Genomic DNA, 23,326 nt, shown 5'->3' with positions numbered 1-23,326 from the left:
CACAGGAGGCAGAGGTTGTGCTGGCAGCAGCGGCGGCGATCAGTGGCGGCGGCGGTCAGTGGTGGCAGCAGCAGCGGCCAGTGGCGCAGCGGTCAGTGGTGGCACCAGCGGTGGGCCCATGGTGTCAGTAGCAGCAGCAGCTGCGGGTTCGTAATGTCAGTGGCGGCTTCAGCGGCGGGTCAGTAGTGGAGCAGGCCGGTGCGGTGAGTGTCCCAGTGGCGGCGGTCCCGGTTGAAATGGTGGCATCTGGAGCGGTGCATGCGCAGATGGAGCGCTCATCCAAGGGCTCCATCTGCACACGCGATGACTCCCGGCGCCATCATTTGAACTGGGACACTCACCGCACAGCCACCTACTGGCATGCACGCACAGAGTGGCAGCCAGCAGGCCGCCCGCCCACACTGAGAGGCAGCCGGCCTCCAGGACAGAGGGAGCCGGCACCAACAGGCACCTAGCCGCCCGCACGGAGCCACAGGCACCCGGCCGCTGGAACGCACCCGGTCGCCGCACAGACAGCCCCCCGTAAGCTATATTCGGATTTTAAGACGCACCCCAAGTGCGTCTTATAATCCGAAAAATACGGTACTTATTTCATGCAACAAAATGCAAATTATTTAAAAATCATACAAAGGGATCTTCTGGATTTTTTGAGGGAGATTCTGTCTGTCACCATTGAAGTGTAGTGTTGAGAAGAGAATAGCAGCTCCCTGGAGAATAATAGAAGGGTGCGGTGCTTGGAAATCCTGATCCGGGTCCCAGGTGAAGACCAAATAAAAATCAAAAAAAAATCCAGCACCAGCATAAATAAAATGAAACGCGTTGACGTTTCCATGTTCTTATTATGCCCTAGACATGGATGTGTAATGGGCTTTTAATTTTTGTAATAAACTTTTTCATTTTATTTATGCTGGTGCTGGATTTTTTTTTTTCAATTTTTATTTGGTCTTCACCGTTGAAGGGCTGTGGAATTGGGAGTCAATTTTGGTGGAGTCGGAGTCAATATAAAATGGACCGACTCCTAAAATATATACAAATTGTGTACAGCAGTTCAATATGGAATGTGCTGAATATTTTTATTTATTTTTTTTATTGCTAAATGAAGGTGAATGGACACAGCTTCATCACTCATTTACAGTAACTATAAAAATTACAAACAGAAGATTTAACTCCTGGCATTGTCATAAAGGAGTGGAAGAACTTGCTGTTTAGCCTGTCCCAAAGAGGTTTCATTACAGATGGCATTGCTGCGTCAATGAAACAGAGAGAGAGACACACTGCTGTCTAATATACAAAGCTGAGTGTATGTATGTATGTACAGTATGTATGTATGTGTGTATGTCCGCTAAAGGAATCCGCGGAATTCGCAACGTCGCATGTACAATCACGAAATTTTGCACAGACACCCCATTTGACTCAGGGAACATCATAGACTATGTTTTGAGAAAAATTTTAACCTCGCGCTTTACAGTTATTCACCAAAAAACCTGCCTCCATTAAAATCAGTGGAGCTGGGAGCCACAGTGCAGCCAGAACTTCAAAAGAATGCGCAGCCACGCCCTTATATGGAATGCTGGCGTGTTACAATGCAGCCAGGGAAAGAGACATACAGACAGATACAGACAGAGACAGGGAAAGAGACAGACAGGGAAAGAGACAGACAAAGAGACAGAGAAAGAGACAGACAGACAGTGAAAGAGACAGGGAAAGAGACAAAGAGACAGGAAAAGAGACAGACAAGGAAAGAGAGACAGACAGAGAAAGAGACAGACAGGTAAAGAGACAGACATGTCAAGAGACAAACAGGCAAGGAAAAAGATAGACAGGGAAAGAGACAGACACAGACAAAGAGACAGACAGGGAAAGAGACAGTCAGGGAAAGAGATAGATAGGGATAGAGACAGACAGGGATAGAGACAGACAGGGAAATAATAGAGAAACAGACAAAGAAAGAGACAGAGACAGACAGGGAAAAAGACAGGCAAAAAGATAGAGACAGACAGACACAGACAGACAGAGTGGGAGACAGACATAGACTGCAAGAGAAACAGAAAGACAGTTACTATCCCGGGCAACGCCGGGTGCTACAGCTAGTTAGAAAATAAAACTCTTCTGGCCGCTGTGTATGTGGACCCAAGTCATCGTATATTGCTGGATGATCAACAGCTTACTAAAGGAAAAGACGCTCTAACAGAGGAAGCCTTAAAATAATTAGGTCAGATTTGATGTCAGCTATGAAGGAGGATCTGATGGAGGCGATATTATGTGTCAGAACAAATTAATAGACTGCACAAATGTTATTCCGTACATTGTTATTGAAAACTGTTCTTTTTATTCCACTTACTGTATAGTGTATTGCATATATACAATTTATTGTGTTCTAAAGTTGTATTCCATTAAATATACTGTACAAAAAAACACTAAAATACCACATCCTAGATCTCCATGAATGAAATATTCCACTTGCAAATCTTTCTTCATTACATAGTAGAATATGTTAAGAACAATAGAAATGATCAATGTAAATTAAAACTAATATCCCATGGAGGTCTGGATTTCGAATGATACTATATCAAAGTGGTAACAAAAGAATTACAGGCTGATCCAACTTGTGGAACAGTGGAAATGCCTCAAGACAAGTAAATGAGGCTCAGTAGTGTGTGTGACCTTCACGTGCATATATGACCTCCTTACAACACTTGGGCATGCTCCTGATGAGGTTCAGTAATGTGTGACCTCCTTACAGCACCAGGCCATGCTCCTGATGAGGCGGTTAATGTCCTCCTGAGGGATCTCCTCCCAGACCTGGATTAAAGCATCCGTCAACTCCTGGACAGTCTCTGGAGCAATGTAGTGTTGGTAGATGGAACAAGACAAAATGTCCCAGATGTGCTCGATTGGATTCAGATCTGGGAAATGGGCAGGTCAGTCCAAAACATCAATGTCTTCATCATGGAGGAACTGCTGACACACTTGAGACACATGAGGCCTAGCACTGTCATGAATTAGAAGGAACCCAGGGCCCACAGAATCTGGATATGGTCTCACAATGAGTCTGAGGATCTCATCCCGGTACCTAATGGCAGTCAAGGTGTGAGGGGGTATGCGACAGAGCAGGCAGGGACACCAGACCAATGAACAATCCAACAAGTTTTATTATTGAGGCAGGGAGCATAGAACATCCAACATCAATATTGTTCTTTAGAGTCCACAATGAGTCCTCAAAGTTCGAGGGGTGCCACCTGGCAATCCAAGGCCAGAGAACACATCTAAGTAATCCTTGGAAGAAGTCAATGGACCCAACAGACGAGGGACACAACCCAATCCCACGTGACAGCTTCCATAAATTCACACACAGGCGCCAGTGTCTTGCCTCACCGAAGATCCCAGCTGCTTGAATCTCAGCCCACACTCAACTCAACTGACTGATCCACCAAGAGTGTGCTCTTCAGTCCCTGTGGATCCACCCCTGGAGGGAAAGGGTTCACACCCACTTTTGAGTATGTGGCCATCTATGAAGAAGTCTACAGAAGCTCATGGCTCCATTGTCTCCCACAGGCCTCTTTATTGGAGTCACCCCCAGATGAGAAAAACAAAAACTGCATAGCAACCTACGTAACCCTTTATGGCATAGAGTACATGAATACGGGTCGGGGGGAGGGACACACCACCACACAGGGTACCTCTGGCTAGCACATAGAGAGCTGTGCAGTCCCCCAAAGAAATACCTCCACACCCCACAAAAAAGACTGACCCAGTAACAAACTGGTCATTGTAGAGGATGTTACAGGAAGCAGAACGTTCTCCACGGCGTCTCCAGACTCGTCTGCCACATGTGCTCAGTGGGAACCTACTCTCATCCGTGAAGAGCACAGGGCACCAATGTTCAATCTGCCAATCTGGGTCTTCCCTGGCAAGTGACAACCGCCGTGCACGTTGTTGAGCTGTAATCATAACATCCACTTGTGGACGTCGGGCCCTCATGGAGTCTGTTTCTGACAGTTTGAGCAGACACATGAATATTAGTGGCCTACTGGAGGTCATTTTGAAGGGCTCTGGCCCTACTCCTTCTGTTCCTCTTTGCACAAAGGACGAGGTAGCAGTCCTGCTACGGGGTTATTGCCCTCCTATGGCCCACCCATGTCTCCTGGCGTACTGGCCTGTATCCTGGTATCTGCCTCATGCTCTTGACACAGTGTTGACAGACACAGCTAACCTTCTTGCCACAGCTCGCAGTGATGTGTCATCCTGGATGAGCTGCACTAGCTGAGAAATATCTGTGGGTTGTAGACACCGCCTCATGCTACCTCTAGGGGTGAGAACAATGACAAAATGCAAAAGTGACCAAAACAACAGACAAAAAGGATGAGAACAGAGAAATGGTCTGTGGTCACCACCTGCAGAAACACTCCTTTAGAGGGATTGACTTGCTAGTTGCTGATCATTTCTACCTTTTGTCTTTTCCATTTTCACGCCAGCAGGAGAAATTGGTTCACAATCATTGCTGCTTTATAGCTAGACAGGATGATTTCACAGAAGTCATTGACTTGGAGTTATATTGTGTTGTGCAGTGTGAGCGGAGGCGTTGTCTTGAAGGAACAAGATTCCTTTGGCCAGCTTGCCGCGGCTTTTGGCCTTCAGAGCTGCCTTCAATTGGTCCAAAAGTTCAATGTAATACCTTGCATTGATGGTGGAACCCTTTTGAAGGTAGTCCACTAGCAGCACGCCCTCCTTATCCCAGAACACAGACGCCATCACCTTAGTGACTAATTTTTGCACCCTGAACTTCTGCCATTTTGTTTTCCCGCGTGCACAGAAACACTGCCATAACCAACAAACAAAATTTTGAAAACATATATTAGACACATAAGGCTTTCCTGTGATGTAACATTTGTTACAATAGAAACGAAAAAAGATCACAAAGCCAAAGACCTATCAGCAGGCCATCGTAGATCATACCTGTTGTCCCGCCGGCAATGCTGAAGGAAGGAGGTGGGCGGGATGTTTACGTCCCGCTCATCTCCGCCCCTCCGCTTCTATTGGCCGGCCGCTGTGTGACGTCGCTGTGACGCCGAACGTCCCTCCCCCTTCAGGAAGTGGATGTTCGCCACCCACAGCGAGGTCGTTTGGAAGGTAAGTACGTGTGACGGGAGGTTACAGCATTGTGCGACACGGGAAAAATGGAGCATCTTGTACTGGTTTTCCTACAGGTGATACAAAATGCTGAGACAGCTGATCTCGAGCAAACTAACCGCTGGTCAGCATCACTTACAGTTCCACCTAAACATCTCACCCATCTGAGCATGTATGGTTGTCTAATCAGGGAGTCTCTATTGGGATGTTGAAAGGATTACAGGTATCAGAGATTAAGCATTTCGTTGAAGGACCGTTTCTACAGTCTTTCAAAGGATATTGGGGGGAGAAATCTGTAAACTAAATGTCATATAAAGGTTAATATCCTACATAGTTTGGTGTCCTCAGGAAAGACTCACACTTTACTCTCAATCCCATCCACAAGGTCATTAATAAAGAATCGGTCCTAGCACAGATCCCTGCGGTCCCCCAGCTCATTTACAGAATGTTCAATTTATGACGACCCTTTGTCTCCTGTCAGTTAGCCAATTTCTTACCTATCTGCATATAGTTTCACCTAGTCTCTTTAGAGCTGTATTATAAGGCTGTTATGTGGTACACTAGCAAATGCTTTTGGAATGATTTGCACCTATCTCCCCATGGAAACCCAACATATTGGTAAGACATGACTTATCTTTTGTAAATCAATGCTGGTTGTCACTTATTATATTATTCTCTGAAATATATTTTTGCATGTCATCTCTTAAAATGCCCTAAAAATCTATGCACACTACTGATGTCAGACTTACCAAAAGATAATTGCCTGGATCCACTTTCTTAACTGTTGGTACCATGGCAGTCTCCTCCAATCCTGAGGCACCAATCCTGTTATAAAAGAGTCAATTACTGAGATCAATTCCCTCAATATCCATTAATGAATACCATCTGGCTGGGATATTTATCAATGTTTAATTTGCTCAGATGGAGGCGTACTTCTTTTTGTGTTAAATTAGTTATATCAAGTGGCAAAGTTTGATTTTTGCCTTGAATGATTCCTGGAACAGTCAGTTCCTTGGTGAAAGGATGGAAAGTGACTGTTTAATATCTCAGCCTTTTCTTTGTCTTTTATAATTACCCTGTTATTACCTTTTAAGGGGTCAATGCCATTCTTTGTTTTCTTTTTGGCATTGATATAGTTGGGCTACGTTCTCATGTCCTGTAATCATTTCCATTTCCTCTCCTCTCTGACAATCCCTTCACTGGCTTCCCATTGCCCAACGACTCCAGTTGAAAACACTAACCATGACATACAAAGCCATCCACAACCTGTCTCCTCCCTACATCTGTGACCTAGTCTTCCAGTACTTACCTGAACGTAACCTTCGATCCTCACAAGATCTCCTCCTCTGCTCCCCTCTCATATCCTCTTCCCACCATCGCATCCAAGATTTCTCCCGTGCCTCCCCCATACTCTGGAATGCTCTGCCACAACATATCAGACTCTTGCCTACCTTGACAAGCTTCAAAAAGAACCTGAAGACGCACCTCTTTCGACAAGCCTACAACCTGCGTAACACTCAGTCTGATATAACGCCGAACAACCAGCTCTACCCTAACCTACTGTATCCTCACCTATCCCTTGTACACTGCGAGCCCTCGCGGGCATGGACCTCTATCCTCCTGTATCAGTCTGTGCCTTGTATTGTTTATGATTATTTACTTGTGCCTATTATGCATACCCCTTTCACATGTAAAGCGCCATGGAATAAATGACGCTATAATAATAAATAATAATAATTTTTAAATCCGTTTGGAAAATGCAAAAATGGATCAGTTAATGGATCCATTGACTATAACGATGACGGGTCTGTTAATGCATTGGTCAAAATTAGTCATCTGCTAGGTTCAATCCCTCAGCCATCCGTTGTTATTGACATATACGAAAAGTGCTGAGAGAACATTTCTTGCGCGGATCCAAATACGGATCGCTAACGGAACTGTTTAAGCATAATGGGAGTCTATGGGATGAATCCATTAGTAAAGCATCTGTTCACCTATCAGTTAACTGATCCGTTGCCCACAGACTCCCATTATAATGGATCCATTGCCCATAAATGCTAGATAGAATAGATTAAGATAGGATATATAGATAGGTGTGCAACACATATATAATGTCCAACCCCCTGCATATTGGAAGCTTGCACCCTTTAGTGCCTTTCATGTGGCACTAAAGGGTGTTTAGCCTTGCCTTTAGCCCCAAATTCAATACTTTTTAGAAGTCCGCCTTATTTTTGGTAGCCAGGTAAGGTGAAGCAAACAAGCTGCAGCCTGCAACTTTACCTTGACTGGTAATCCAAAACAGAGGTCACCCCATGCTGTTGTTTTAAATGATTAAATAATTTAAAACAAAAAATGTGCCCCCCTAAATTGGATCAGCAGCCAAGGTAAGGCGGACAGCTGGGGTCTGGTATTCTTAGGTCAGGTATGCCTATGGATATTGGGCCTTCCACAGCCTAAAAATAGCAGGATTCAGCTGCCTCAGAAGTGGCACATCCATTAGATGCGCCAATCCTGGTACTTCACCTTGGCTCATCCCGTTGCCCTGGTGCGGTGGCAAACGGGGTAATATATGGGGTTGATGCTAGCTGTGAATTTCCAGCTGACAGCAAGCCCTGGTATTAGTAATGGGTGGGCGTCTAGAAGACACCCCCATGACTAATCCAGTAGTTTAAAAAAAGAAAATTAAATATTATTTGGACAAACACCACAAACTGCAGCCCTCATTCATCAATTTAAAAAAAATGTACGACGTAATACATAGCGACGTCGCATGACAATCCCCAGAACCGAACTTGAAAGACATAAAAAGAGCAAATTAGTAAAAAAAAAAAAACAAGAGACACCCTCATTCACTACTTTATTTCCCTGTAAAATTCCTAATCCGGCATAATCCAATAAGGGGTGCCAGGACAATCCCATACTCGCTGTCCCAATCAATGAAGAACATTCCCTATTAGCTGGGAGAGCAGTGACTGTAGCCTCACACACTGTTCTGAGAAGCACTGCAGTGATCTGAGATGACCTCATGAGGTCAGCCCAAGTCATAGCAGTGGGTCACACATCAGTGTGTGAGCGCCCATGGGTATGACGAGTGGTGACATCATGATATTCAGTTCAATGCAAACGGCAATGAACTCAGCTGAACTCGCGGCATCACTGCTCATCACTGAGTTAAATGCTCATGGCCGTTTTCACGAGAAGTATCGCGAGAGCCCTCAACGTCACAGCCGAGGTGTCTCGCGATACTTGGCGTGAGAACGGCTGCGAGCATTGAACTCAGTGAAGAGCAGTGACACCGCGAGTTCAGCTGGGGTTTTTATTGGATTATGCCGGATGTGGATTAAGGATTTGCCAGGGAAATAAATTGGTGAATGAGGGTGTTTCTTGTCTTTCTTTTTTTGCAATTTTTTTTCTATTTATGTCTTTCAGGTTTGCTTTTGGGGAACATTGTCGGATTACGTTGGACATTTTTTTAAAAATTGTGTTAAATAAATTGGTGAAGGAGAGCTGTAGTTGGTGGGGGGGGTGTTTGTCCAAATAAAATTTAGTTTTATTTTTTCAACTACTGGATTAGTAAGTGGGGGTGTCTGGGGGAAATTCACAGCTGGTATCAACCCTATATAATGACCTATTTGCCACCGCACCAGGGCAATGGGATGAGCTATGGCGAAGCACCAGGATTGATGCATCTATTGGATGCGTCACTTCTGGGGTGGCTGAGGCCTCCTATTTTTAGGCTGGGGAGGGCCCAATAACTATGGGCCTCCCAGTCTGAGAATATCAGACCCCAGCTGTCCAATTTACCTTGTCTGGTGATCCAATTTTGGGGATCCCACCTTTTTGTTTTTGAATTATTTATTTAATTGTAAATAAATAACTTAAAGCAACAGAGTGGGGTGACCTCTGTTTTGGATTACCAGACAAGCTAAAGCTGCCAATTGCAGTCCGCAGACTGCAGCTGTCTGCTTCACCCACGGAGTTATTTTTTTTTTTTAATTGAATATGGGGTTAAAAAACAAGGCTAAACACCCTTTAGTGCCACCACATGAAAGGCACTAAAGGGTGCAAGCTTACAATATGCAGGGGGGTAGGACATTTTATATATATATATATAAATATATATATATATATATATATATTGCACATCTATCTATCATCTATCTATCGCTCTCCCTCTCTAGCTCGCTAGCTATATAAAAGTATATACAGTAGGTTGCATTGACTATATTGATAACGGATCCGTTAACAGATCGGTTATAAAAGTAATCCGTTTGTACAATCTTTTACAAACGAATTATTGAAGGACATGAGAACACAACCTTAGGGTAAGTTCACACAGTGCGTTTTTCGCGGCGTTTTTGCGCAGTTTTCGGGTGCGTTTTTGCTCAGAAAACTGCATGACTTTGCTTCCCCAGCAAAGTCTATGAGTTTTAATTTTAGCTGTCTGCACACAGCGGTTTTTTTCAGCTGCGTTTTTGTGGTGCCACAAAAACGCAGCATGTCAATTATTCCCGCGTTTTTCACTGCGCTTTTCATCCATTGAGTGCAATGGGATGTTGAAAGACGCAATGAGAAACGCAAATAGGTGCGTTTTAGTGCGTTTCTAAGACCAAAAACGCAGCAATAAACGCAGGAGGTGGGTAGTAAAGTGACATGTACAGGAAGAGGATTCCTTCTGTCAGTAAACACAGAAGCGTGAATCCTCCCGGTACCGTCACCGCCGCTTCCACCTCCGGTCCTGTGCATGTCTGCCCCCGTGCGGCGCCATGTCTGGGCGGGAGGTGGAAGCGGCTGCGAAAACAAAAGTTAACAGTAGAAAAAAAAGTCATACTCACCTGTCTGCAGACTCCCGGTGCCATGCCCGCTCCCATCTCCTCCCGGTACCGCCGCTCCGGGTGTGTGCAGTCTCCTCGGGTACGTATGCCTGCAGGATGCAGGACCTGGCGATGGATCACCTGATGCAGTCACCTGACGCATCAGCTGATCGTACGTCTTGGGCTGACGCCGGCGCCCGGCCGGTTATCAGCGGATGCGTCAGGTGACTTCATCCCTGATTACTGGCAGCTGCTGCAGCGATCGGACGGGATCAGACTCGCTCTAGGAGCTGCCGGTAATCAGCACATAAGTGAGTTTTTTTTTGCACCGATGCATCATCTGATTGTATAAACGGCTTTTATACAATCAGCTGATGTGTGATGTGCTTCAGGCCTTGAACCTGACACATCATCTGATCGCTTTGCCTTCCAGCAAACCGATCAGATGATATTGGATCCAAATTGGACGGCGCGGGACCCTTGACCCAGGATTACTGCGGAGGGGGGTGCTTTATTTCAATAAAGATGGAGTCACTAATTGTGTTGTGTTTTATTTCTAATAAAAATATTTTTCTGTGTGTTGTGGTTTTTTTATCTTTACTAGAAATTCATGGTGGCCATGTCTAATATTGGCGTGACACCATGAATTTCGGGCTTAGGGCCAGCTGATAATATACAGCTAGCCCTAACCCCATTATTACCCAGTGAGCCACCCGGCATCAGGGCAGCTGGAAGAGTTGGATACAGAGTCAGAAGATGGCGCTTCTATGAAAGCTGCAATTCGCAGCGGGGGTGCCCAGAAAGCATGGGCACCCTGTACTGTGGATTCCAATCCCCAGCTGCCTAGTTGTACCCGGCTGGACACAAAAATTAGGCGAAGCTCACGTCATTTTTTTTTTTTATTATTTCATGAAATTCATGATATAATTTAAAAAAAAGGGCTTCTCTATATTTTTGGTTCCCAGCCGGGTACAAATAGGCAGTTGGGGGTTGGGGGCAGCCCGTACCTGCCTGCTGTACCCGGCTAGCATACAAAAATATGGCGAAGCCCACGTCATTTTTTTTGTTTGGGGGGGGTTAAAGAAATCCTGCATACAGTCCTGGAAGGAGGATGCTGAGCCTTGTAGTTCGACAGCTGCTGTCTGCTCTCCTGCATACACTATTGGATGGAGGATGCTGAGCCTTATAGTTCGACAGCTGCTGTCTGCTCTCCTGCATACACTATTGGATGGAGGATGCTGAGCCTTGTAGGTCTGCTCCCCCTGACTCTCCAGCATACAGTCCTGGATGGAGGATGCTGAGCCTTGTAGTTCTGCAGCTGCTGTCTGCTCTCCTGCATACACTATTGGATGGAGTATGCTGAGCCTTGTAGTTCTGCAGCTGTCTGCTCTCCTGCATATACTAGTGGAGAATGACGAACATATTGAAGAAGGAAATGACATCAGAACTTTTTTTTTTGTTCACTGATAAAAAATGCATAAAGACGCAGTGTGCAAAAACGCAGCAAAACACAGCAAAAAACGCACCAAATCGCAGCAAAACGCGTGCGTTTTTTGCCGCGTTTTTTTTTACGCGGGTGCGTTTTTGTGCGGTTTTTGCCGCAAAAACGCACAAAAACGCAGCGTCTAAAAAACGCAGTGTGTGAACCTAGCCTTATATAGTTATAGGTTGAAAAAAAAACACCAAAGTCAATGTACCGTGTTTCCCCAAAACTAAGCCCTACTCCGAAAATAAGCCCTAGTTGCGGTTCAATAATGAAGTGTCCATGCAGCTAAAAAGTTAAGTTAAAGAATACTGCAGGACACTTCATTATAGACAGCAGACACCCCCAAAAGAGGGAAGAGAGAAGACACTGCGATCATACTCACCAGACGTCAAACGAAAGGATCACACACCCACACACATCAGATCGCACACTCACATCAGATTGCTCACACACACACACACACACACACATTAGATTGCACACACACATCAGATCGCGCACACACACAATCACACATTAGATCGCACGCACACTCACCACATCCAGCGATATCGATTGCTTCTCGCCGACATAGGGACCTGGGAAGCAGTGTAGTGGAGTGCGAGGACCTGCAGGTGGAACGCATGAAGGACCTGGCGATGGAACGGATCGATGAGTTCCATCCACAGGTCCTCTGTGTTCCACCTGCAGGTCCTCGCACTCCTCTGCAGTCCATCCCAGGATTCTCTGCCAGCCAGAAGCAATCGGTATCACTGGATGTGGTGAGTGTGTGCTATTCTGTGTGGGATCTGATGTCTGTGTGTGTATGTACACTACAGTTCAAAAGTTTGGGGTCACCCAGACAATTTTGTCTTTTTCATGAAAAATCATACTTTTATTAATCAAATGAGTTGAATAATGAATAGAAAATATAGTCCAGACATTGACGAGGTTAGAAATAATAATTTTTACTTGAAATAATAATTTTCTCCTTCACACTTTGCTTTCGGCACAGAATACTCCTTTGCAGCATTCTAGCTGTTAATTTGCGGAGGTAATCTGGAGATATTTCACCCCATGCTTCCCCACTCCCACAAGTTGGATTGGCTTGATGGGCACTTTTTGTGCACCATACGGGCAAGCTGCTCCCACAACAGCTTTACCAGCACCAAAGCAACCCCAGACCATCACATTACCTCCACCATGCTTGACAGATGGCGTCAGGCACTCTTCCAGCATCTTTTCAGTAGTTCTGCATCTCACAAATGTTCTTCTGTGTGATTCAAACACCTCAAACTTCGCTTCGTCTGTCCATAACACTTTTTTCCAATCTTCCTCTGTCCAATGTCTGTGTTCTTTTGGCCATATTAATCTTTTCCTTTTACTAGCCAGTCTCAGATAAGGCCTTTTCTTTGCCACTCTGCCCTGAAGGCCGGCATCCCGGAGTCGCCTCTTCATTGTAGACGGTGACACTGGCGTTTTGCGGGTTGCTATATAATGACGCTGCCAGTTGAGGACCTGTGCGGCGTCGATTTCTCATATTAGAGACTCTAATGTACTTGTCTTGTTGCTCAGTTGTGCAGCGCGGCCTCCTCTTCTCTTTCTACTCTGGTTACAGCCTGTTTGTGCTCTCCTCTGAAGGGAGTAGTACACACCGTTGTAGGAAATCTTCAGGTTTCTTGGCAATTTCTCGCATGGGATATCCTTCATTTCTAAGAACAAGAATAGACTGTCGAGTTTCACAAGAAAGTTCTCTTTTTCTGGCCATTTTGAGAGTTTAATGGAACCAACAAATGTAAATGTTCCAGATTCTCAACTAGATCAAAGGAAAGTCAGTTTTATAGCTTCTCTAATCAGCAAAACTGTTTTCAGCTGTGCCAACATACTTGCACAATGGTTTTCAAGGGATTTCTAAACATCCATTAGCCTTCTAACACAGTTAGCAAACACAATGCACCATTAGAACACTGGAGTGGTGGTTGTTGGAAATGGGCCTCTATACACCTATGTAGATAGTGTATTAAAAACCAGACGTTTGCAGCTGGAATAGTCTTTTACCACATTAACAATGTATAGAGGGGATTTCTGTTTAATTTAATGTTAGCTTCATTGAAAAAAATAAGGAGATATCTAAGTGACTCTAAACTTTTGAACTGTAGTGTATGTGTATGAATGTGTGTGTATGAGTCGGCCAGAAGCTAGGAAGCATACCTGCTGGAAGAGCACAGGAGGACCTGTGAGCGATGCAGATGCCCGGGGCCTAGTAAGTATGAGTCTCCTGGGAAGGGGAGTCTGCATTTTTTGAGGGGTAAACTTTCCCCCAACTGTGTTTCCTTGAGAAAAAGCCTTACCCCAAAAATAAGCCCTAACTCATTTTCCGGGGCAAAAAAAAAATATAAGACAGTGTCTTATTTTTGGGCAAACATAGTAGTTCAGCCTTCCTCCACCAATTACACATTTTGTCACTAAATCATTTACAATGTTGTGTGTACTGAGGAAATCATCCAGCCCTGATATAAAAGCTGTTATAGTATCAGCCATTACTACCTCTTGTGGTCGCATTCCACAGTCTGACTGCTCTAACTGTAAAGAACCCTTTCCTATTTAGCTGTCGGAATCGCTTTTCTTCCACTCGCAGTGAGTGCCCCCTGGTCCTTAGTATTGTGTTTGGAAGAAATAAGTCATGTGCCAGTCCTTTATATTGACCACACAGCCGGCGCTGTTCTGTGTTGGCGCTCTCTGTTTGGTGAGGCACTGGCCATTCTTAAGATGTTGGTGGTGCGGGCTTCAAAGAAATGGCAGCCGGAGTCGATGCGTGCGCAGATGAGCGTTTGAGCCGAGAGCTCCATCTGCTCATACACCGAATCTGGGCGCCATTATTTTAAACCCTTACCGCCAACATCTTCAGAATGGCCTGTGCCTCGCTGCCCACTGCACAAAGCCTCGCTGCCCGCCACACAGAACCTCGCTGCCTGCCAGTTACCATCACATGGTCTCAGTCTACACGGCTTTTCCCCTCACTTGTTGAAATCAGCTTTCCTACAGTTCCAGGTTTTTGCATTTCCCCTTGGGTACGCGCCCACGATCAGGAACAGCAGCGTTTTGGCTGCAGAGTGTTTTTGCAGCATCTAAAACGCTGCATTGTACAGTAGAAGCACAGTGGATGGCATTTAGAGAAATATCATCATAAACTGACTTTCCGAGCCGCAACATGTCAGTTTATTCTTGCGAAGACGCAAGTGTTCTCCGGAGGAAAGACAGAAAGAAAGTTGGCAGCGTCCCGAACCGTGATCATGGGCACAGGCAGCTGTGGTCTCCTGCGGAGAACACTTGCTACTACGCAGAATACCCGTTGCGTTATGGTGGTCTCCTAAAAAGAGTCACCCCTTGGCTGGGTCCTTCCCGGAGGGATATCTGGCTGGTTTCTGTGTCGAGACTCCTAACAGAGGCTCCACGGACTTCTTTGATTTGCATATTTCCCAGGGGGCAGTGTACCTAGGATTTCACTGTCTTGAGCGCCCTCGCTGGCTGCTGGCAGTCACAAATCTAACATTTACCTCAGAAATCATAGAAAGTCTCACATTTACCTCAGAAATCATGGAAAGTCTCACATTTACCTCAGAAATAGAAATTCTCACATTTACCTCAGAAATTATGAATAGTCTCACATTTACCTCAGAAATCATAGAAAGTCTCACATTTACCTCAGAAATCATGGAAAGTCTCACATTTACCTCAGAAATCATGGAAAGTCTCACATTTACCTCAGAAATAGAAATTCTCACATTTACCTCAGAAATTATGAATAGTCTCACATTTACCTCAGAAATCATGGAAAGTGTCACATTTACCTCAGAAATCATGGAAAGTGTCACATTTACCTCAGAAATCATAGAAATTCTCACATTTACCTCAGAAATTATGAATAGTCTCACATTTACCTCAGAAATCATAGAAAGTCTCACATTTACCTCAGAAATTATGAATAGTCGCACATTTACCTCAGAAATCATGGAAAGTCTCACATTTACCTCAGAAATCATGGAAAGTCTCACATTTACCTCAGAAATAGAAATTCTCACATTTACCTCAGAAATTATGAATAGTCTCACATTTACCTCAGAAATCATAGAAAGTCTCACATTTACCTCAGAAATCATGGAAAGTGTCACATTTACCTCAGAAATCATAGAAATTCTCACATTTACCTCAGAAATTATGAATAGTCCCACATTTACCTCAGAAATCATAGAAAGTCTCACATTTACCTCAGAAATCATGGAAAGTCTCACATTTACCTCAGAAATAGAAATTCTCACATTTACCTCAGAAATTATGAATAGTCCCACATTTACCTCAGAAATCATGGAAAGTGTCACATTTACCTCAGAAATCATAGAAATTCTCACATTTACCTCAGAAATTATGAATAGTCCCACATTTACCTCAGAAATCTTGGAAAGATTCATATTTACCTCACAAATCATTGAACGTCTCGCATTTACCTTATAAATCATGGAAAGTCTCACATTTACCTCACAAATCATGGAAAGTCTCACATTTACCTCAGAAATAATGGAAAATCTCACATTTACCTCAGAAATAATGGAAAGTCTCACATTTACCTCAGTCTTTTAGACTAGAGTCTGGCTGGTCACCCCGAGATCAGTGATTATTTTGTCTCGTTGCGTACAGCAGCATGTCAAGGATTGTGTGCGCCCACCCTTTGAAATCTGAGAGCATCATAATATAGGAAAAAAGACCCTGATTCCAATAATGGGTTACTTATGTTACTGGGTATCAGCAGTTGTGATACAATCAGATTTAAGGGTATGTGCACACGATAGGGGTCACGATTCTCCTCCGCAGGTGACCGCAGCGGCACATGTCCACGATCCGGGCGCAGGCAGCTGCAGTCTCTCGCTGTGTTCTCCCTGTAAAGAACACTCGCATCTCTGCTCGGGAAGCCGCACCTCAGGTCAGTTTTCACTGTGGGAAAAACAAACACAGTGTTCATGGGATACCTAGAAATCCCATCCACCGTGCTTGTACTGTACAACACAGTGTTTTGGACGTAGCGAAAACATGCTGCGCTCAATACGCTGTGAACCCTGATCGTGGGCACGCAGCCATAGATGTAGCGGATCTCAAAAAGCTAACCACAGCTCTTTGTACATTGTCTATAGACAGTGAACTGCTTATCAGAGGAGGGGGGCGTGATTGGACAACTTGCAAAGAGGCAGCTAGTCCTAGCAATGATAATGTCCTAGTGATAAAACCTTCACTGTGAAATAAACAACAGCCCACAGTTTAATAACTGTCACATCGCTGAAATCTGTGTAGATTACATAACGAAAACCTGCTGACAGATTACCTTTAGGCTTTGACCGTGTTTCTGAAGTAAAATATCATCTTATTGCTTTTTTCAAGGTTTCACAATGGTTTGATGCGGCTACGCCAAAATGGTAGAAGCTGGGGCAAGATGGGTGCGTGGCTGTGCACACCTGTCAAATTCAGCAACAGTACTCACTGTTACTCCGGTCCCTGACATGAGTAACATTTCTGGCGAAGCGCATACCACTAATAAAATACTCTGGACTTATTAAGCGATGTGTAAGTTGTACACGTCGCCTCATCTTGTGAGACTACAGCGTTCCTGAGGTAAATGTGCTTTTTTGTAGAATAAATTTTACTTTTTGACACATTTCTGAGGTAAATTTGAAACTTTGATATATTTGATGCGATTACTGAAGTCCCGTCAGCCATTTTCTCCCCATATCGATCCATGTTTTAGCTAAATTCTACATGTACCTTCAATTCTGAGTCTTTTCATGATTTCTGTGGTAAGGGTGCGCTCACACGAATGTATGACTCGCACGGTTATCGGATCGCAACACCCGGCGCGGCTGGCTTCTCTCCTGACAGGAGCAGGTCTGCTGCATGTATTTCTATGCAGCTGAAACACTCCTGTCCAGAGTGTGCGACCATACCGGGTCATGCCGATGCGAGACTCGCCGAGTTACTCCCAAGTGTGACTCCGGCCTAAATGTGAGATTTTCCATTATTTCGGAGATAAATGTGAGACTTTCCATGATTTCTGAGGTAAATGTGAGACTTTCCATGATTTCTGAGGTAAATGTGAGACTTTTCATGATTTCTGAGGTAAATGTGATACTTTTCATGATTTCTGAGGTAAATGTGAGACTTTCCATGATTTGTGAGGTAAATGTGAGACTTTTCATGATTTATAAGGTAAATGCGAGACGTTCAATGATTTGTGAGGTAAATGTGATACTTTTCATGATTTCTGAGGTAAATGTGAGACTTTCCATGATTTGTGAGGTAAATGTGAGACTTTCCATGATTTGTGAGGTAAATGTGAGACTTTTCATGATTTATAAGGTAAATGCGAGACGTTCAATGATTTGTGAGGTAAATGTGAGACTTTCTATGATTTCTGAGGTAAATGTGAGACTTTCCATGATTTCTGAGGTAAATGTGAGACTTTCTATGATTTCTGAGGTAAATGTGATACTTTTCATGATTTCTGAGGTAAATGTGAGACTTTCCATGATTTCTGAGGTAAATGTGAGACTTTTCATGATTTCTGAGGTAAATGTGAATCATTCCATGATTTCTGAGGTAAATGTGAGATTTTCCATGATTTCTGAGGTAAATGTGAGACTTTTCATGATTTCTGAGGTAAATGTGAGATTTTCTATGATTTCTGAGGTAAATGTGAGACTTTCCATAATTTATAAGGTAAATGTGAGACTTTCCATGATCTCTGCTGTAAATGTGAGACTTTCATGATTTGTGAGGTAAATGTGAGACTTTTCATGACTTCTGAGGTAAATGTGAGACTTTCCATGATTTCTGAGGTAAATGTGAGACTTTCCATGATTTATAAGGTAAATGTGAGACTTTCCATGATTTCTGAGGTAAATGTGAGACTTTCCATGATTTCTGAGCTAAATGTGAGACTTTTCATGATTTCTGAGGTAAATATGAATCTTTCCATGATTTGTGAGGTAAATGTGAGACTTTTCATGATTTATAAGGTAAATGCGAGACGTTCAATGATTTGTGAGGTAAATGTGATACTTTTCATGATTTCTGAGGTAAATGTGAGACTTTCCATGATTTGTGAGGTAAATGTGAGACTTTTCATGATTTATAAGGTAAATGCGAGACGTTCAATGATTTGTGAGGTAAATGTGAGACTTTCTATGATTTCTGAGGTAAATGTGACTTTCCATGATTTCTGAGGTAAATGTGAGACTTTCCATGATTTCTGAGGTAAATGTGAGACTTTCTATGATTTCTGAGGTAAATGTGATACTTTTCATAATTTCTGAGGTAAATGTGAGACTTTCCATGATTTCTGAGGTAAATGTGAGACTTTTCATGATTTCTGAGGTAAATGTGAATCATTCCATGATTTCTGAGGTAAATGTGAGATTTTCCATGATTTCTGAGGTAAATGTGAGACTTTCCATGATTTATAAGGTAAATGTGAGACTTTCCATAATTTATAAGGTAAATGTGAGACTTTCCATGATCTCTGCTGTAAATGTGAGACTTTCATGATTTGTGAGGTAAATGTGAGACTTTTCATGACTTCTGAGGTAAATGTGAGACTTTCCATGATTTCTGAGGTAAATGTGAGACTTTCCATGATTTATAAGGTAAATGTGAGACTTTCCATGATCTCTGCTGTAAATGTGAGACTTTCATGATTTGTGAGGTAAATGTGAGACTTTTCATGACTTCTGAGGTAAATGTGAGACTTTCCATGATTTCTGAGGTAAATGTGAGACTTTCCATGATTTATAAGGTAAATGTGAGACTTTCCATAATTTATAAGGTAAATGTGAGACTTTCCATGATTTCTGAGATACATGTGAGACTTTCCATGATTTCTGAGGTAAATGTGAGACTTTCCATGATTTCTGAGGTAAATGTGAGACTTTCCATGATTTATAAGGTAAATGTGAGACTTTCCATAATTTATAAGGTAAATGTGAGACTTTCCATGATCTCTGCTGTAAATGTGAGACTTTCATGATTTGTGAGGTAAATGTGAGACTTTCCATGATTTCTGAGGTAAATGTGAGACTTTCTATGATTTCTGAGGTAAATGTGAGACTATTCATAATTTCTGAGGTAAATGTGAGAATTTCTATTTCTGAGGTAAATGTGAGAATTTCTATTTCTGAGGTAAATGTGAGACTTTCCATGATTTCTGAGGTAAATGTGAGACTTTCCATGATTTATAAGGTAAATGTGAGACTTTCCATAATTTATAAGGTAAATGTGAGACTTTCCATGATTTCTGAGATACATGTGAGACTTTCCATGATTTCTGAGGTAAATGTGAGACTTTCCATGATTTCTGAGGTAAATGTGAGACTTTCCATGATTTATAAGGTAAATGTGAGACTTTCCATAATTTATAAGGTAAATGTGAGACTTTCCATGATCTCTGCTGTAAATGTGAGACTTTCATGATTTGTGAGGTAAATGTGAGACTTTCCATGATTTCTGAGGTAAATGTGAGACTTTCTATGATTTCTGAGGTAAATGTGAGACTATTCATAATTTCTGAGGTAAATGTGAGAATTTCTATTTCTGAGGTAAATGTGAGAATTTCTATTTCTGAGGTAAATGTGAGACTTTCCATGATTTCTGAGGTAAATGTGAGACTTTTCATGATTTCTGAGGTAAATGTGAATCATTCCATGATTTCTGAGGTAAATGTGAGATTTTCCATGATTTCTGAGGTAAATGTGAGACTTTTCATGATTTCTGAGGTAAATGTGAGATTTTCTATGATTTCTGAGGTAAATGTGAGACTTTCCATAATTTATAAGGTAAATGTGAGACTTTCCATGATCTCTGCTGTAAATGTGAGACTTTCATGATTTGTGAGGTAAATGTGAGACTTTTCATGACTTCTGAGGTAAATGTGAGACTTTCCATGATTTCTGAGGTAAATGTGAGACTTTCCATGATTTATAAGGTAAATGTGAGACTTTCCATGATTTCTGAGGTAAATGTGAGACTTTCCATGATTTCTGAGCTAAATGTGAGACTTTTCATGATTTCTGAGGTAAATATGAATCTTTCCATGATTTGTGAGGTAAATGTGAGACTTTTCATGATTTATAAGGTAAATGCGAGACGTTCAATGATTTGTGAGGTAAATGTGATACTTTTCATGATTTCTGAGGTAAATGTGAGACTTTCCATGATTTGTGAGGTAAATGTGAGACTTTTCATGATTTATAAGGTAAATGCGAGACGTTCAATGATTTGTGAGGTAAATGTGAGACTTTCTATGATTTCTGAGGTAAATGTGACTTTCCATGATTTCTGAGGTAAATGTGAGACTTTCCATGATTTCTGAGGTAAATGTGAGACTTTCTATGATTTCTGAGGTAAATGTGATACTTTTCATAATTTCTGAGGTAAATGTGAGACTTTCCATGATTTCTGAGGTAAATGTGAGACTTTTCATGATTTCTGAGGTAAATGTGAATCATTCCATGATTTCTGAGGTAAATGTGAGATTTTCCATGATTTCTGAGGTAAATGTGAGACTTTCCATGATTTATAAGGTAAATGTGAGACTTTCCATAATTTATAAGGTAAATGTGAGACTTTCCATGATCTCTGCTGTAAATGTGAGACTTTCATGATTTGTGAGGTAAATGTGAGACTTTTCATGACTTCTGAGGTAAATGTGAGACTTTCCATGATTTCTGAGGTAAATGTGAGACTTTCCATGATTTATAAGGTAAATGTGAGACTTTCCATGATCTCTGCTGTAAATGTGAGACTTTCATGATTTGTGAGGTAAATGTGAGACTTTTCATGACTTCTGAGGTAAATGTGAGACTTTCCATGATTTCTGAGGTAAATGTGAGACTTTCCATGATTTATAAGGTAAATGTGAGACTTTCCATAATTTATAAGGTAAATGTGAGACTTTCCATGATTTCTGAGATACATGTGAGACTTTCCATGATTTCTGAGGTAAATGTGAGACTTTCCATGATTTCTGAGGTAAATGTGAGACTTTCCATGATTTATAAGGTAAATGTGAGACTTTCCATAATTTATAAGGTAAATGTGAGACTTTCCATGATCTCTGCTGTAAATGTGAGACTTTCATGATTTGTGAGGTAAATGTGAGACTTTTCATGACTTCTGAGGTAAATGTGAGACTTTCCATGATTTCTGAGGTAAATGTGAGACTTTCCATGATTTATAAGGTAAATGTGAGACTTTCCATGATTTCTGAGATACATGTGAGACTTTCCATGATTTCTGAGCTAAATGTGAGACTTTTCATGATTTCTGAGGTAAATGTGAGACTTTTCATGATTTCTGAGGTAAATGTGAGACTTTTCATGATTTATAAGGTAAATGCGAGACGTTCAATGATTTGTGAGGTAAATATGAATCTTTCCAAGATTTCTGAGGTAAATGTGGGACTATTCATAATTTCTGAGGTAAATGTGAGAATTTCTATGATTTCTGAGGTAAATGTGAGACTTTCCATGATTTCTGAGGTAAATGTGAGACTTTCCATGATTTCTGAGGTAAATGTGAGACTTTCTATGATTTCTGAGGTAAATGTAAGACATTCCATGATTTCTGAGGTAAATGTGAGACTTTCCATGATTTGTGAGGTAAATGTGAGACTTTTCATGATTTCTGAGGTAAATGTGAATCATTCCATGATTTCTGAGGTAAATGTGAGACTTTCTATGATTTCTGAGGTAAATGTGAGACTTTCTATGATTTCTGAGGTAAATGTGAGACTTTTCATAATTTCTGAGGTAAATGTGAGACTTTCTATGATTTCTGAGGTAAATGTGAGAATTTCTATGATTTCTGAGGTAAATGTGAGACTTTCCATGATTTCTGAGGTAAATGTGAGACTTTCCATGATTTCTGAGGTAAATGTGAGACTTTCCATGATTTCTGAGGTAAATGTGAGAATTTCTATGATTTGTGAGGTAAATGTGAGACTTTCCATGATTTCTGAGGTAAATGTGAGACTTTCCATGATTTCTGAGGTAAATGTGAGATTTTCCATGATCTCTGCTGTACATGTGAGACTTTCTATCATTTTTTAGGTAAATGTGAGATTATCCATGATTTCTGAGGTAAATGTGAGACTTTCCATGATTTCTGAGGTAAATGTGAGACTTTCCATGATTTCTGAGGTAAATGTGAGACTTTCTATGATTTCTGAGGTAAATGTAAGACATTCCATGATTTCTGAGGTAAATGTGAGACTTTCCATGATTTGTGAGGTAAATGTGAGACTTTTCATGATTTCTGAGGTAAATGTGAATCATTCCATGATTTCTGAGGTAAATGTGAGACTTTCTATGATTTCTGAGGTAAATGTGAGACTTTCTATGATTTCTGAGCTAAATGTGAGACTTTTCATAATTTCTGAGGTAAATGTGAGACTTTCTATGATTTCTGAGGTAAATGTGATACTTTTCATGATTTCTGAGGTAAATGTGAGACTTTCCATGATTTCTGAGGTAAATGTGAGACTTTTCATGATTTCTGAGGTAAATGTGAATCATTCCATGATTTCTGAGGTAAATGTGAGATTTTCCATGATTTCTGAGGTAAATGTGAGACTTTCCATGATTTATAAGGTAAATGTGAGACTTTCCATAATTTATAAGGTAAATGTGAGACTTTCCATGATCTCTGCTGTAAATGTGAGACTTTCATGATTTGTGAGGTAAATGTGAGACTTTTCATGACTTCTGAGGTAAATGTGAGACTTTCCATGATTTCTGAGGTAAATGTGAGACTTTCCATGATTTATAAGGTAAATGTGAGACTTTCCATAATTTATAAGGTAAATGTGAGACTTTCCATG

General features: G+C 41.9%; 1 long non-coding RNA gene across 1 annotated transcript in view; it reads right to left on the bottom strand.

Annotated features, from left to right (window-relative positions):
* LOC142310466 (uncharacterized) overlaps positions 1-23,326 on the bottom strand; it is a 180,414-nt gene that overhangs the window by 152,114 nt on the left and 4,974 nt on the right. Inside the window, exon 2 of the long non-coding RNA XR_012754162.1 lies at positions 5,880-5,955. This is a non-coding gene — a long non-coding RNA (uncharacterized LOC142310466). The remainder of the gene's footprint in view (positions 1-5,879; positions 5,956-23,326) is intronic.

Source organism: Anomaloglossus baeobatrachus, chromosome 5 (genome assembly GCF_048569485.1).
Source record: "Anomaloglossus baeobatrachus isolate aAnoBae1 chromosome 5, aAnoBae1.hap1, whole genome shotgun sequence".
NCBI lineage: Eukaryota > Metazoa > Chordata > Amphibia > Anura > Aromobatidae > Anomaloglossus > Anomaloglossus baeobatrachus.
The sequence above is the reverse complement of the archived record's forward strand: the minus strand, read 5'-3'. Positions and strand labels throughout refer to the sequence as shown.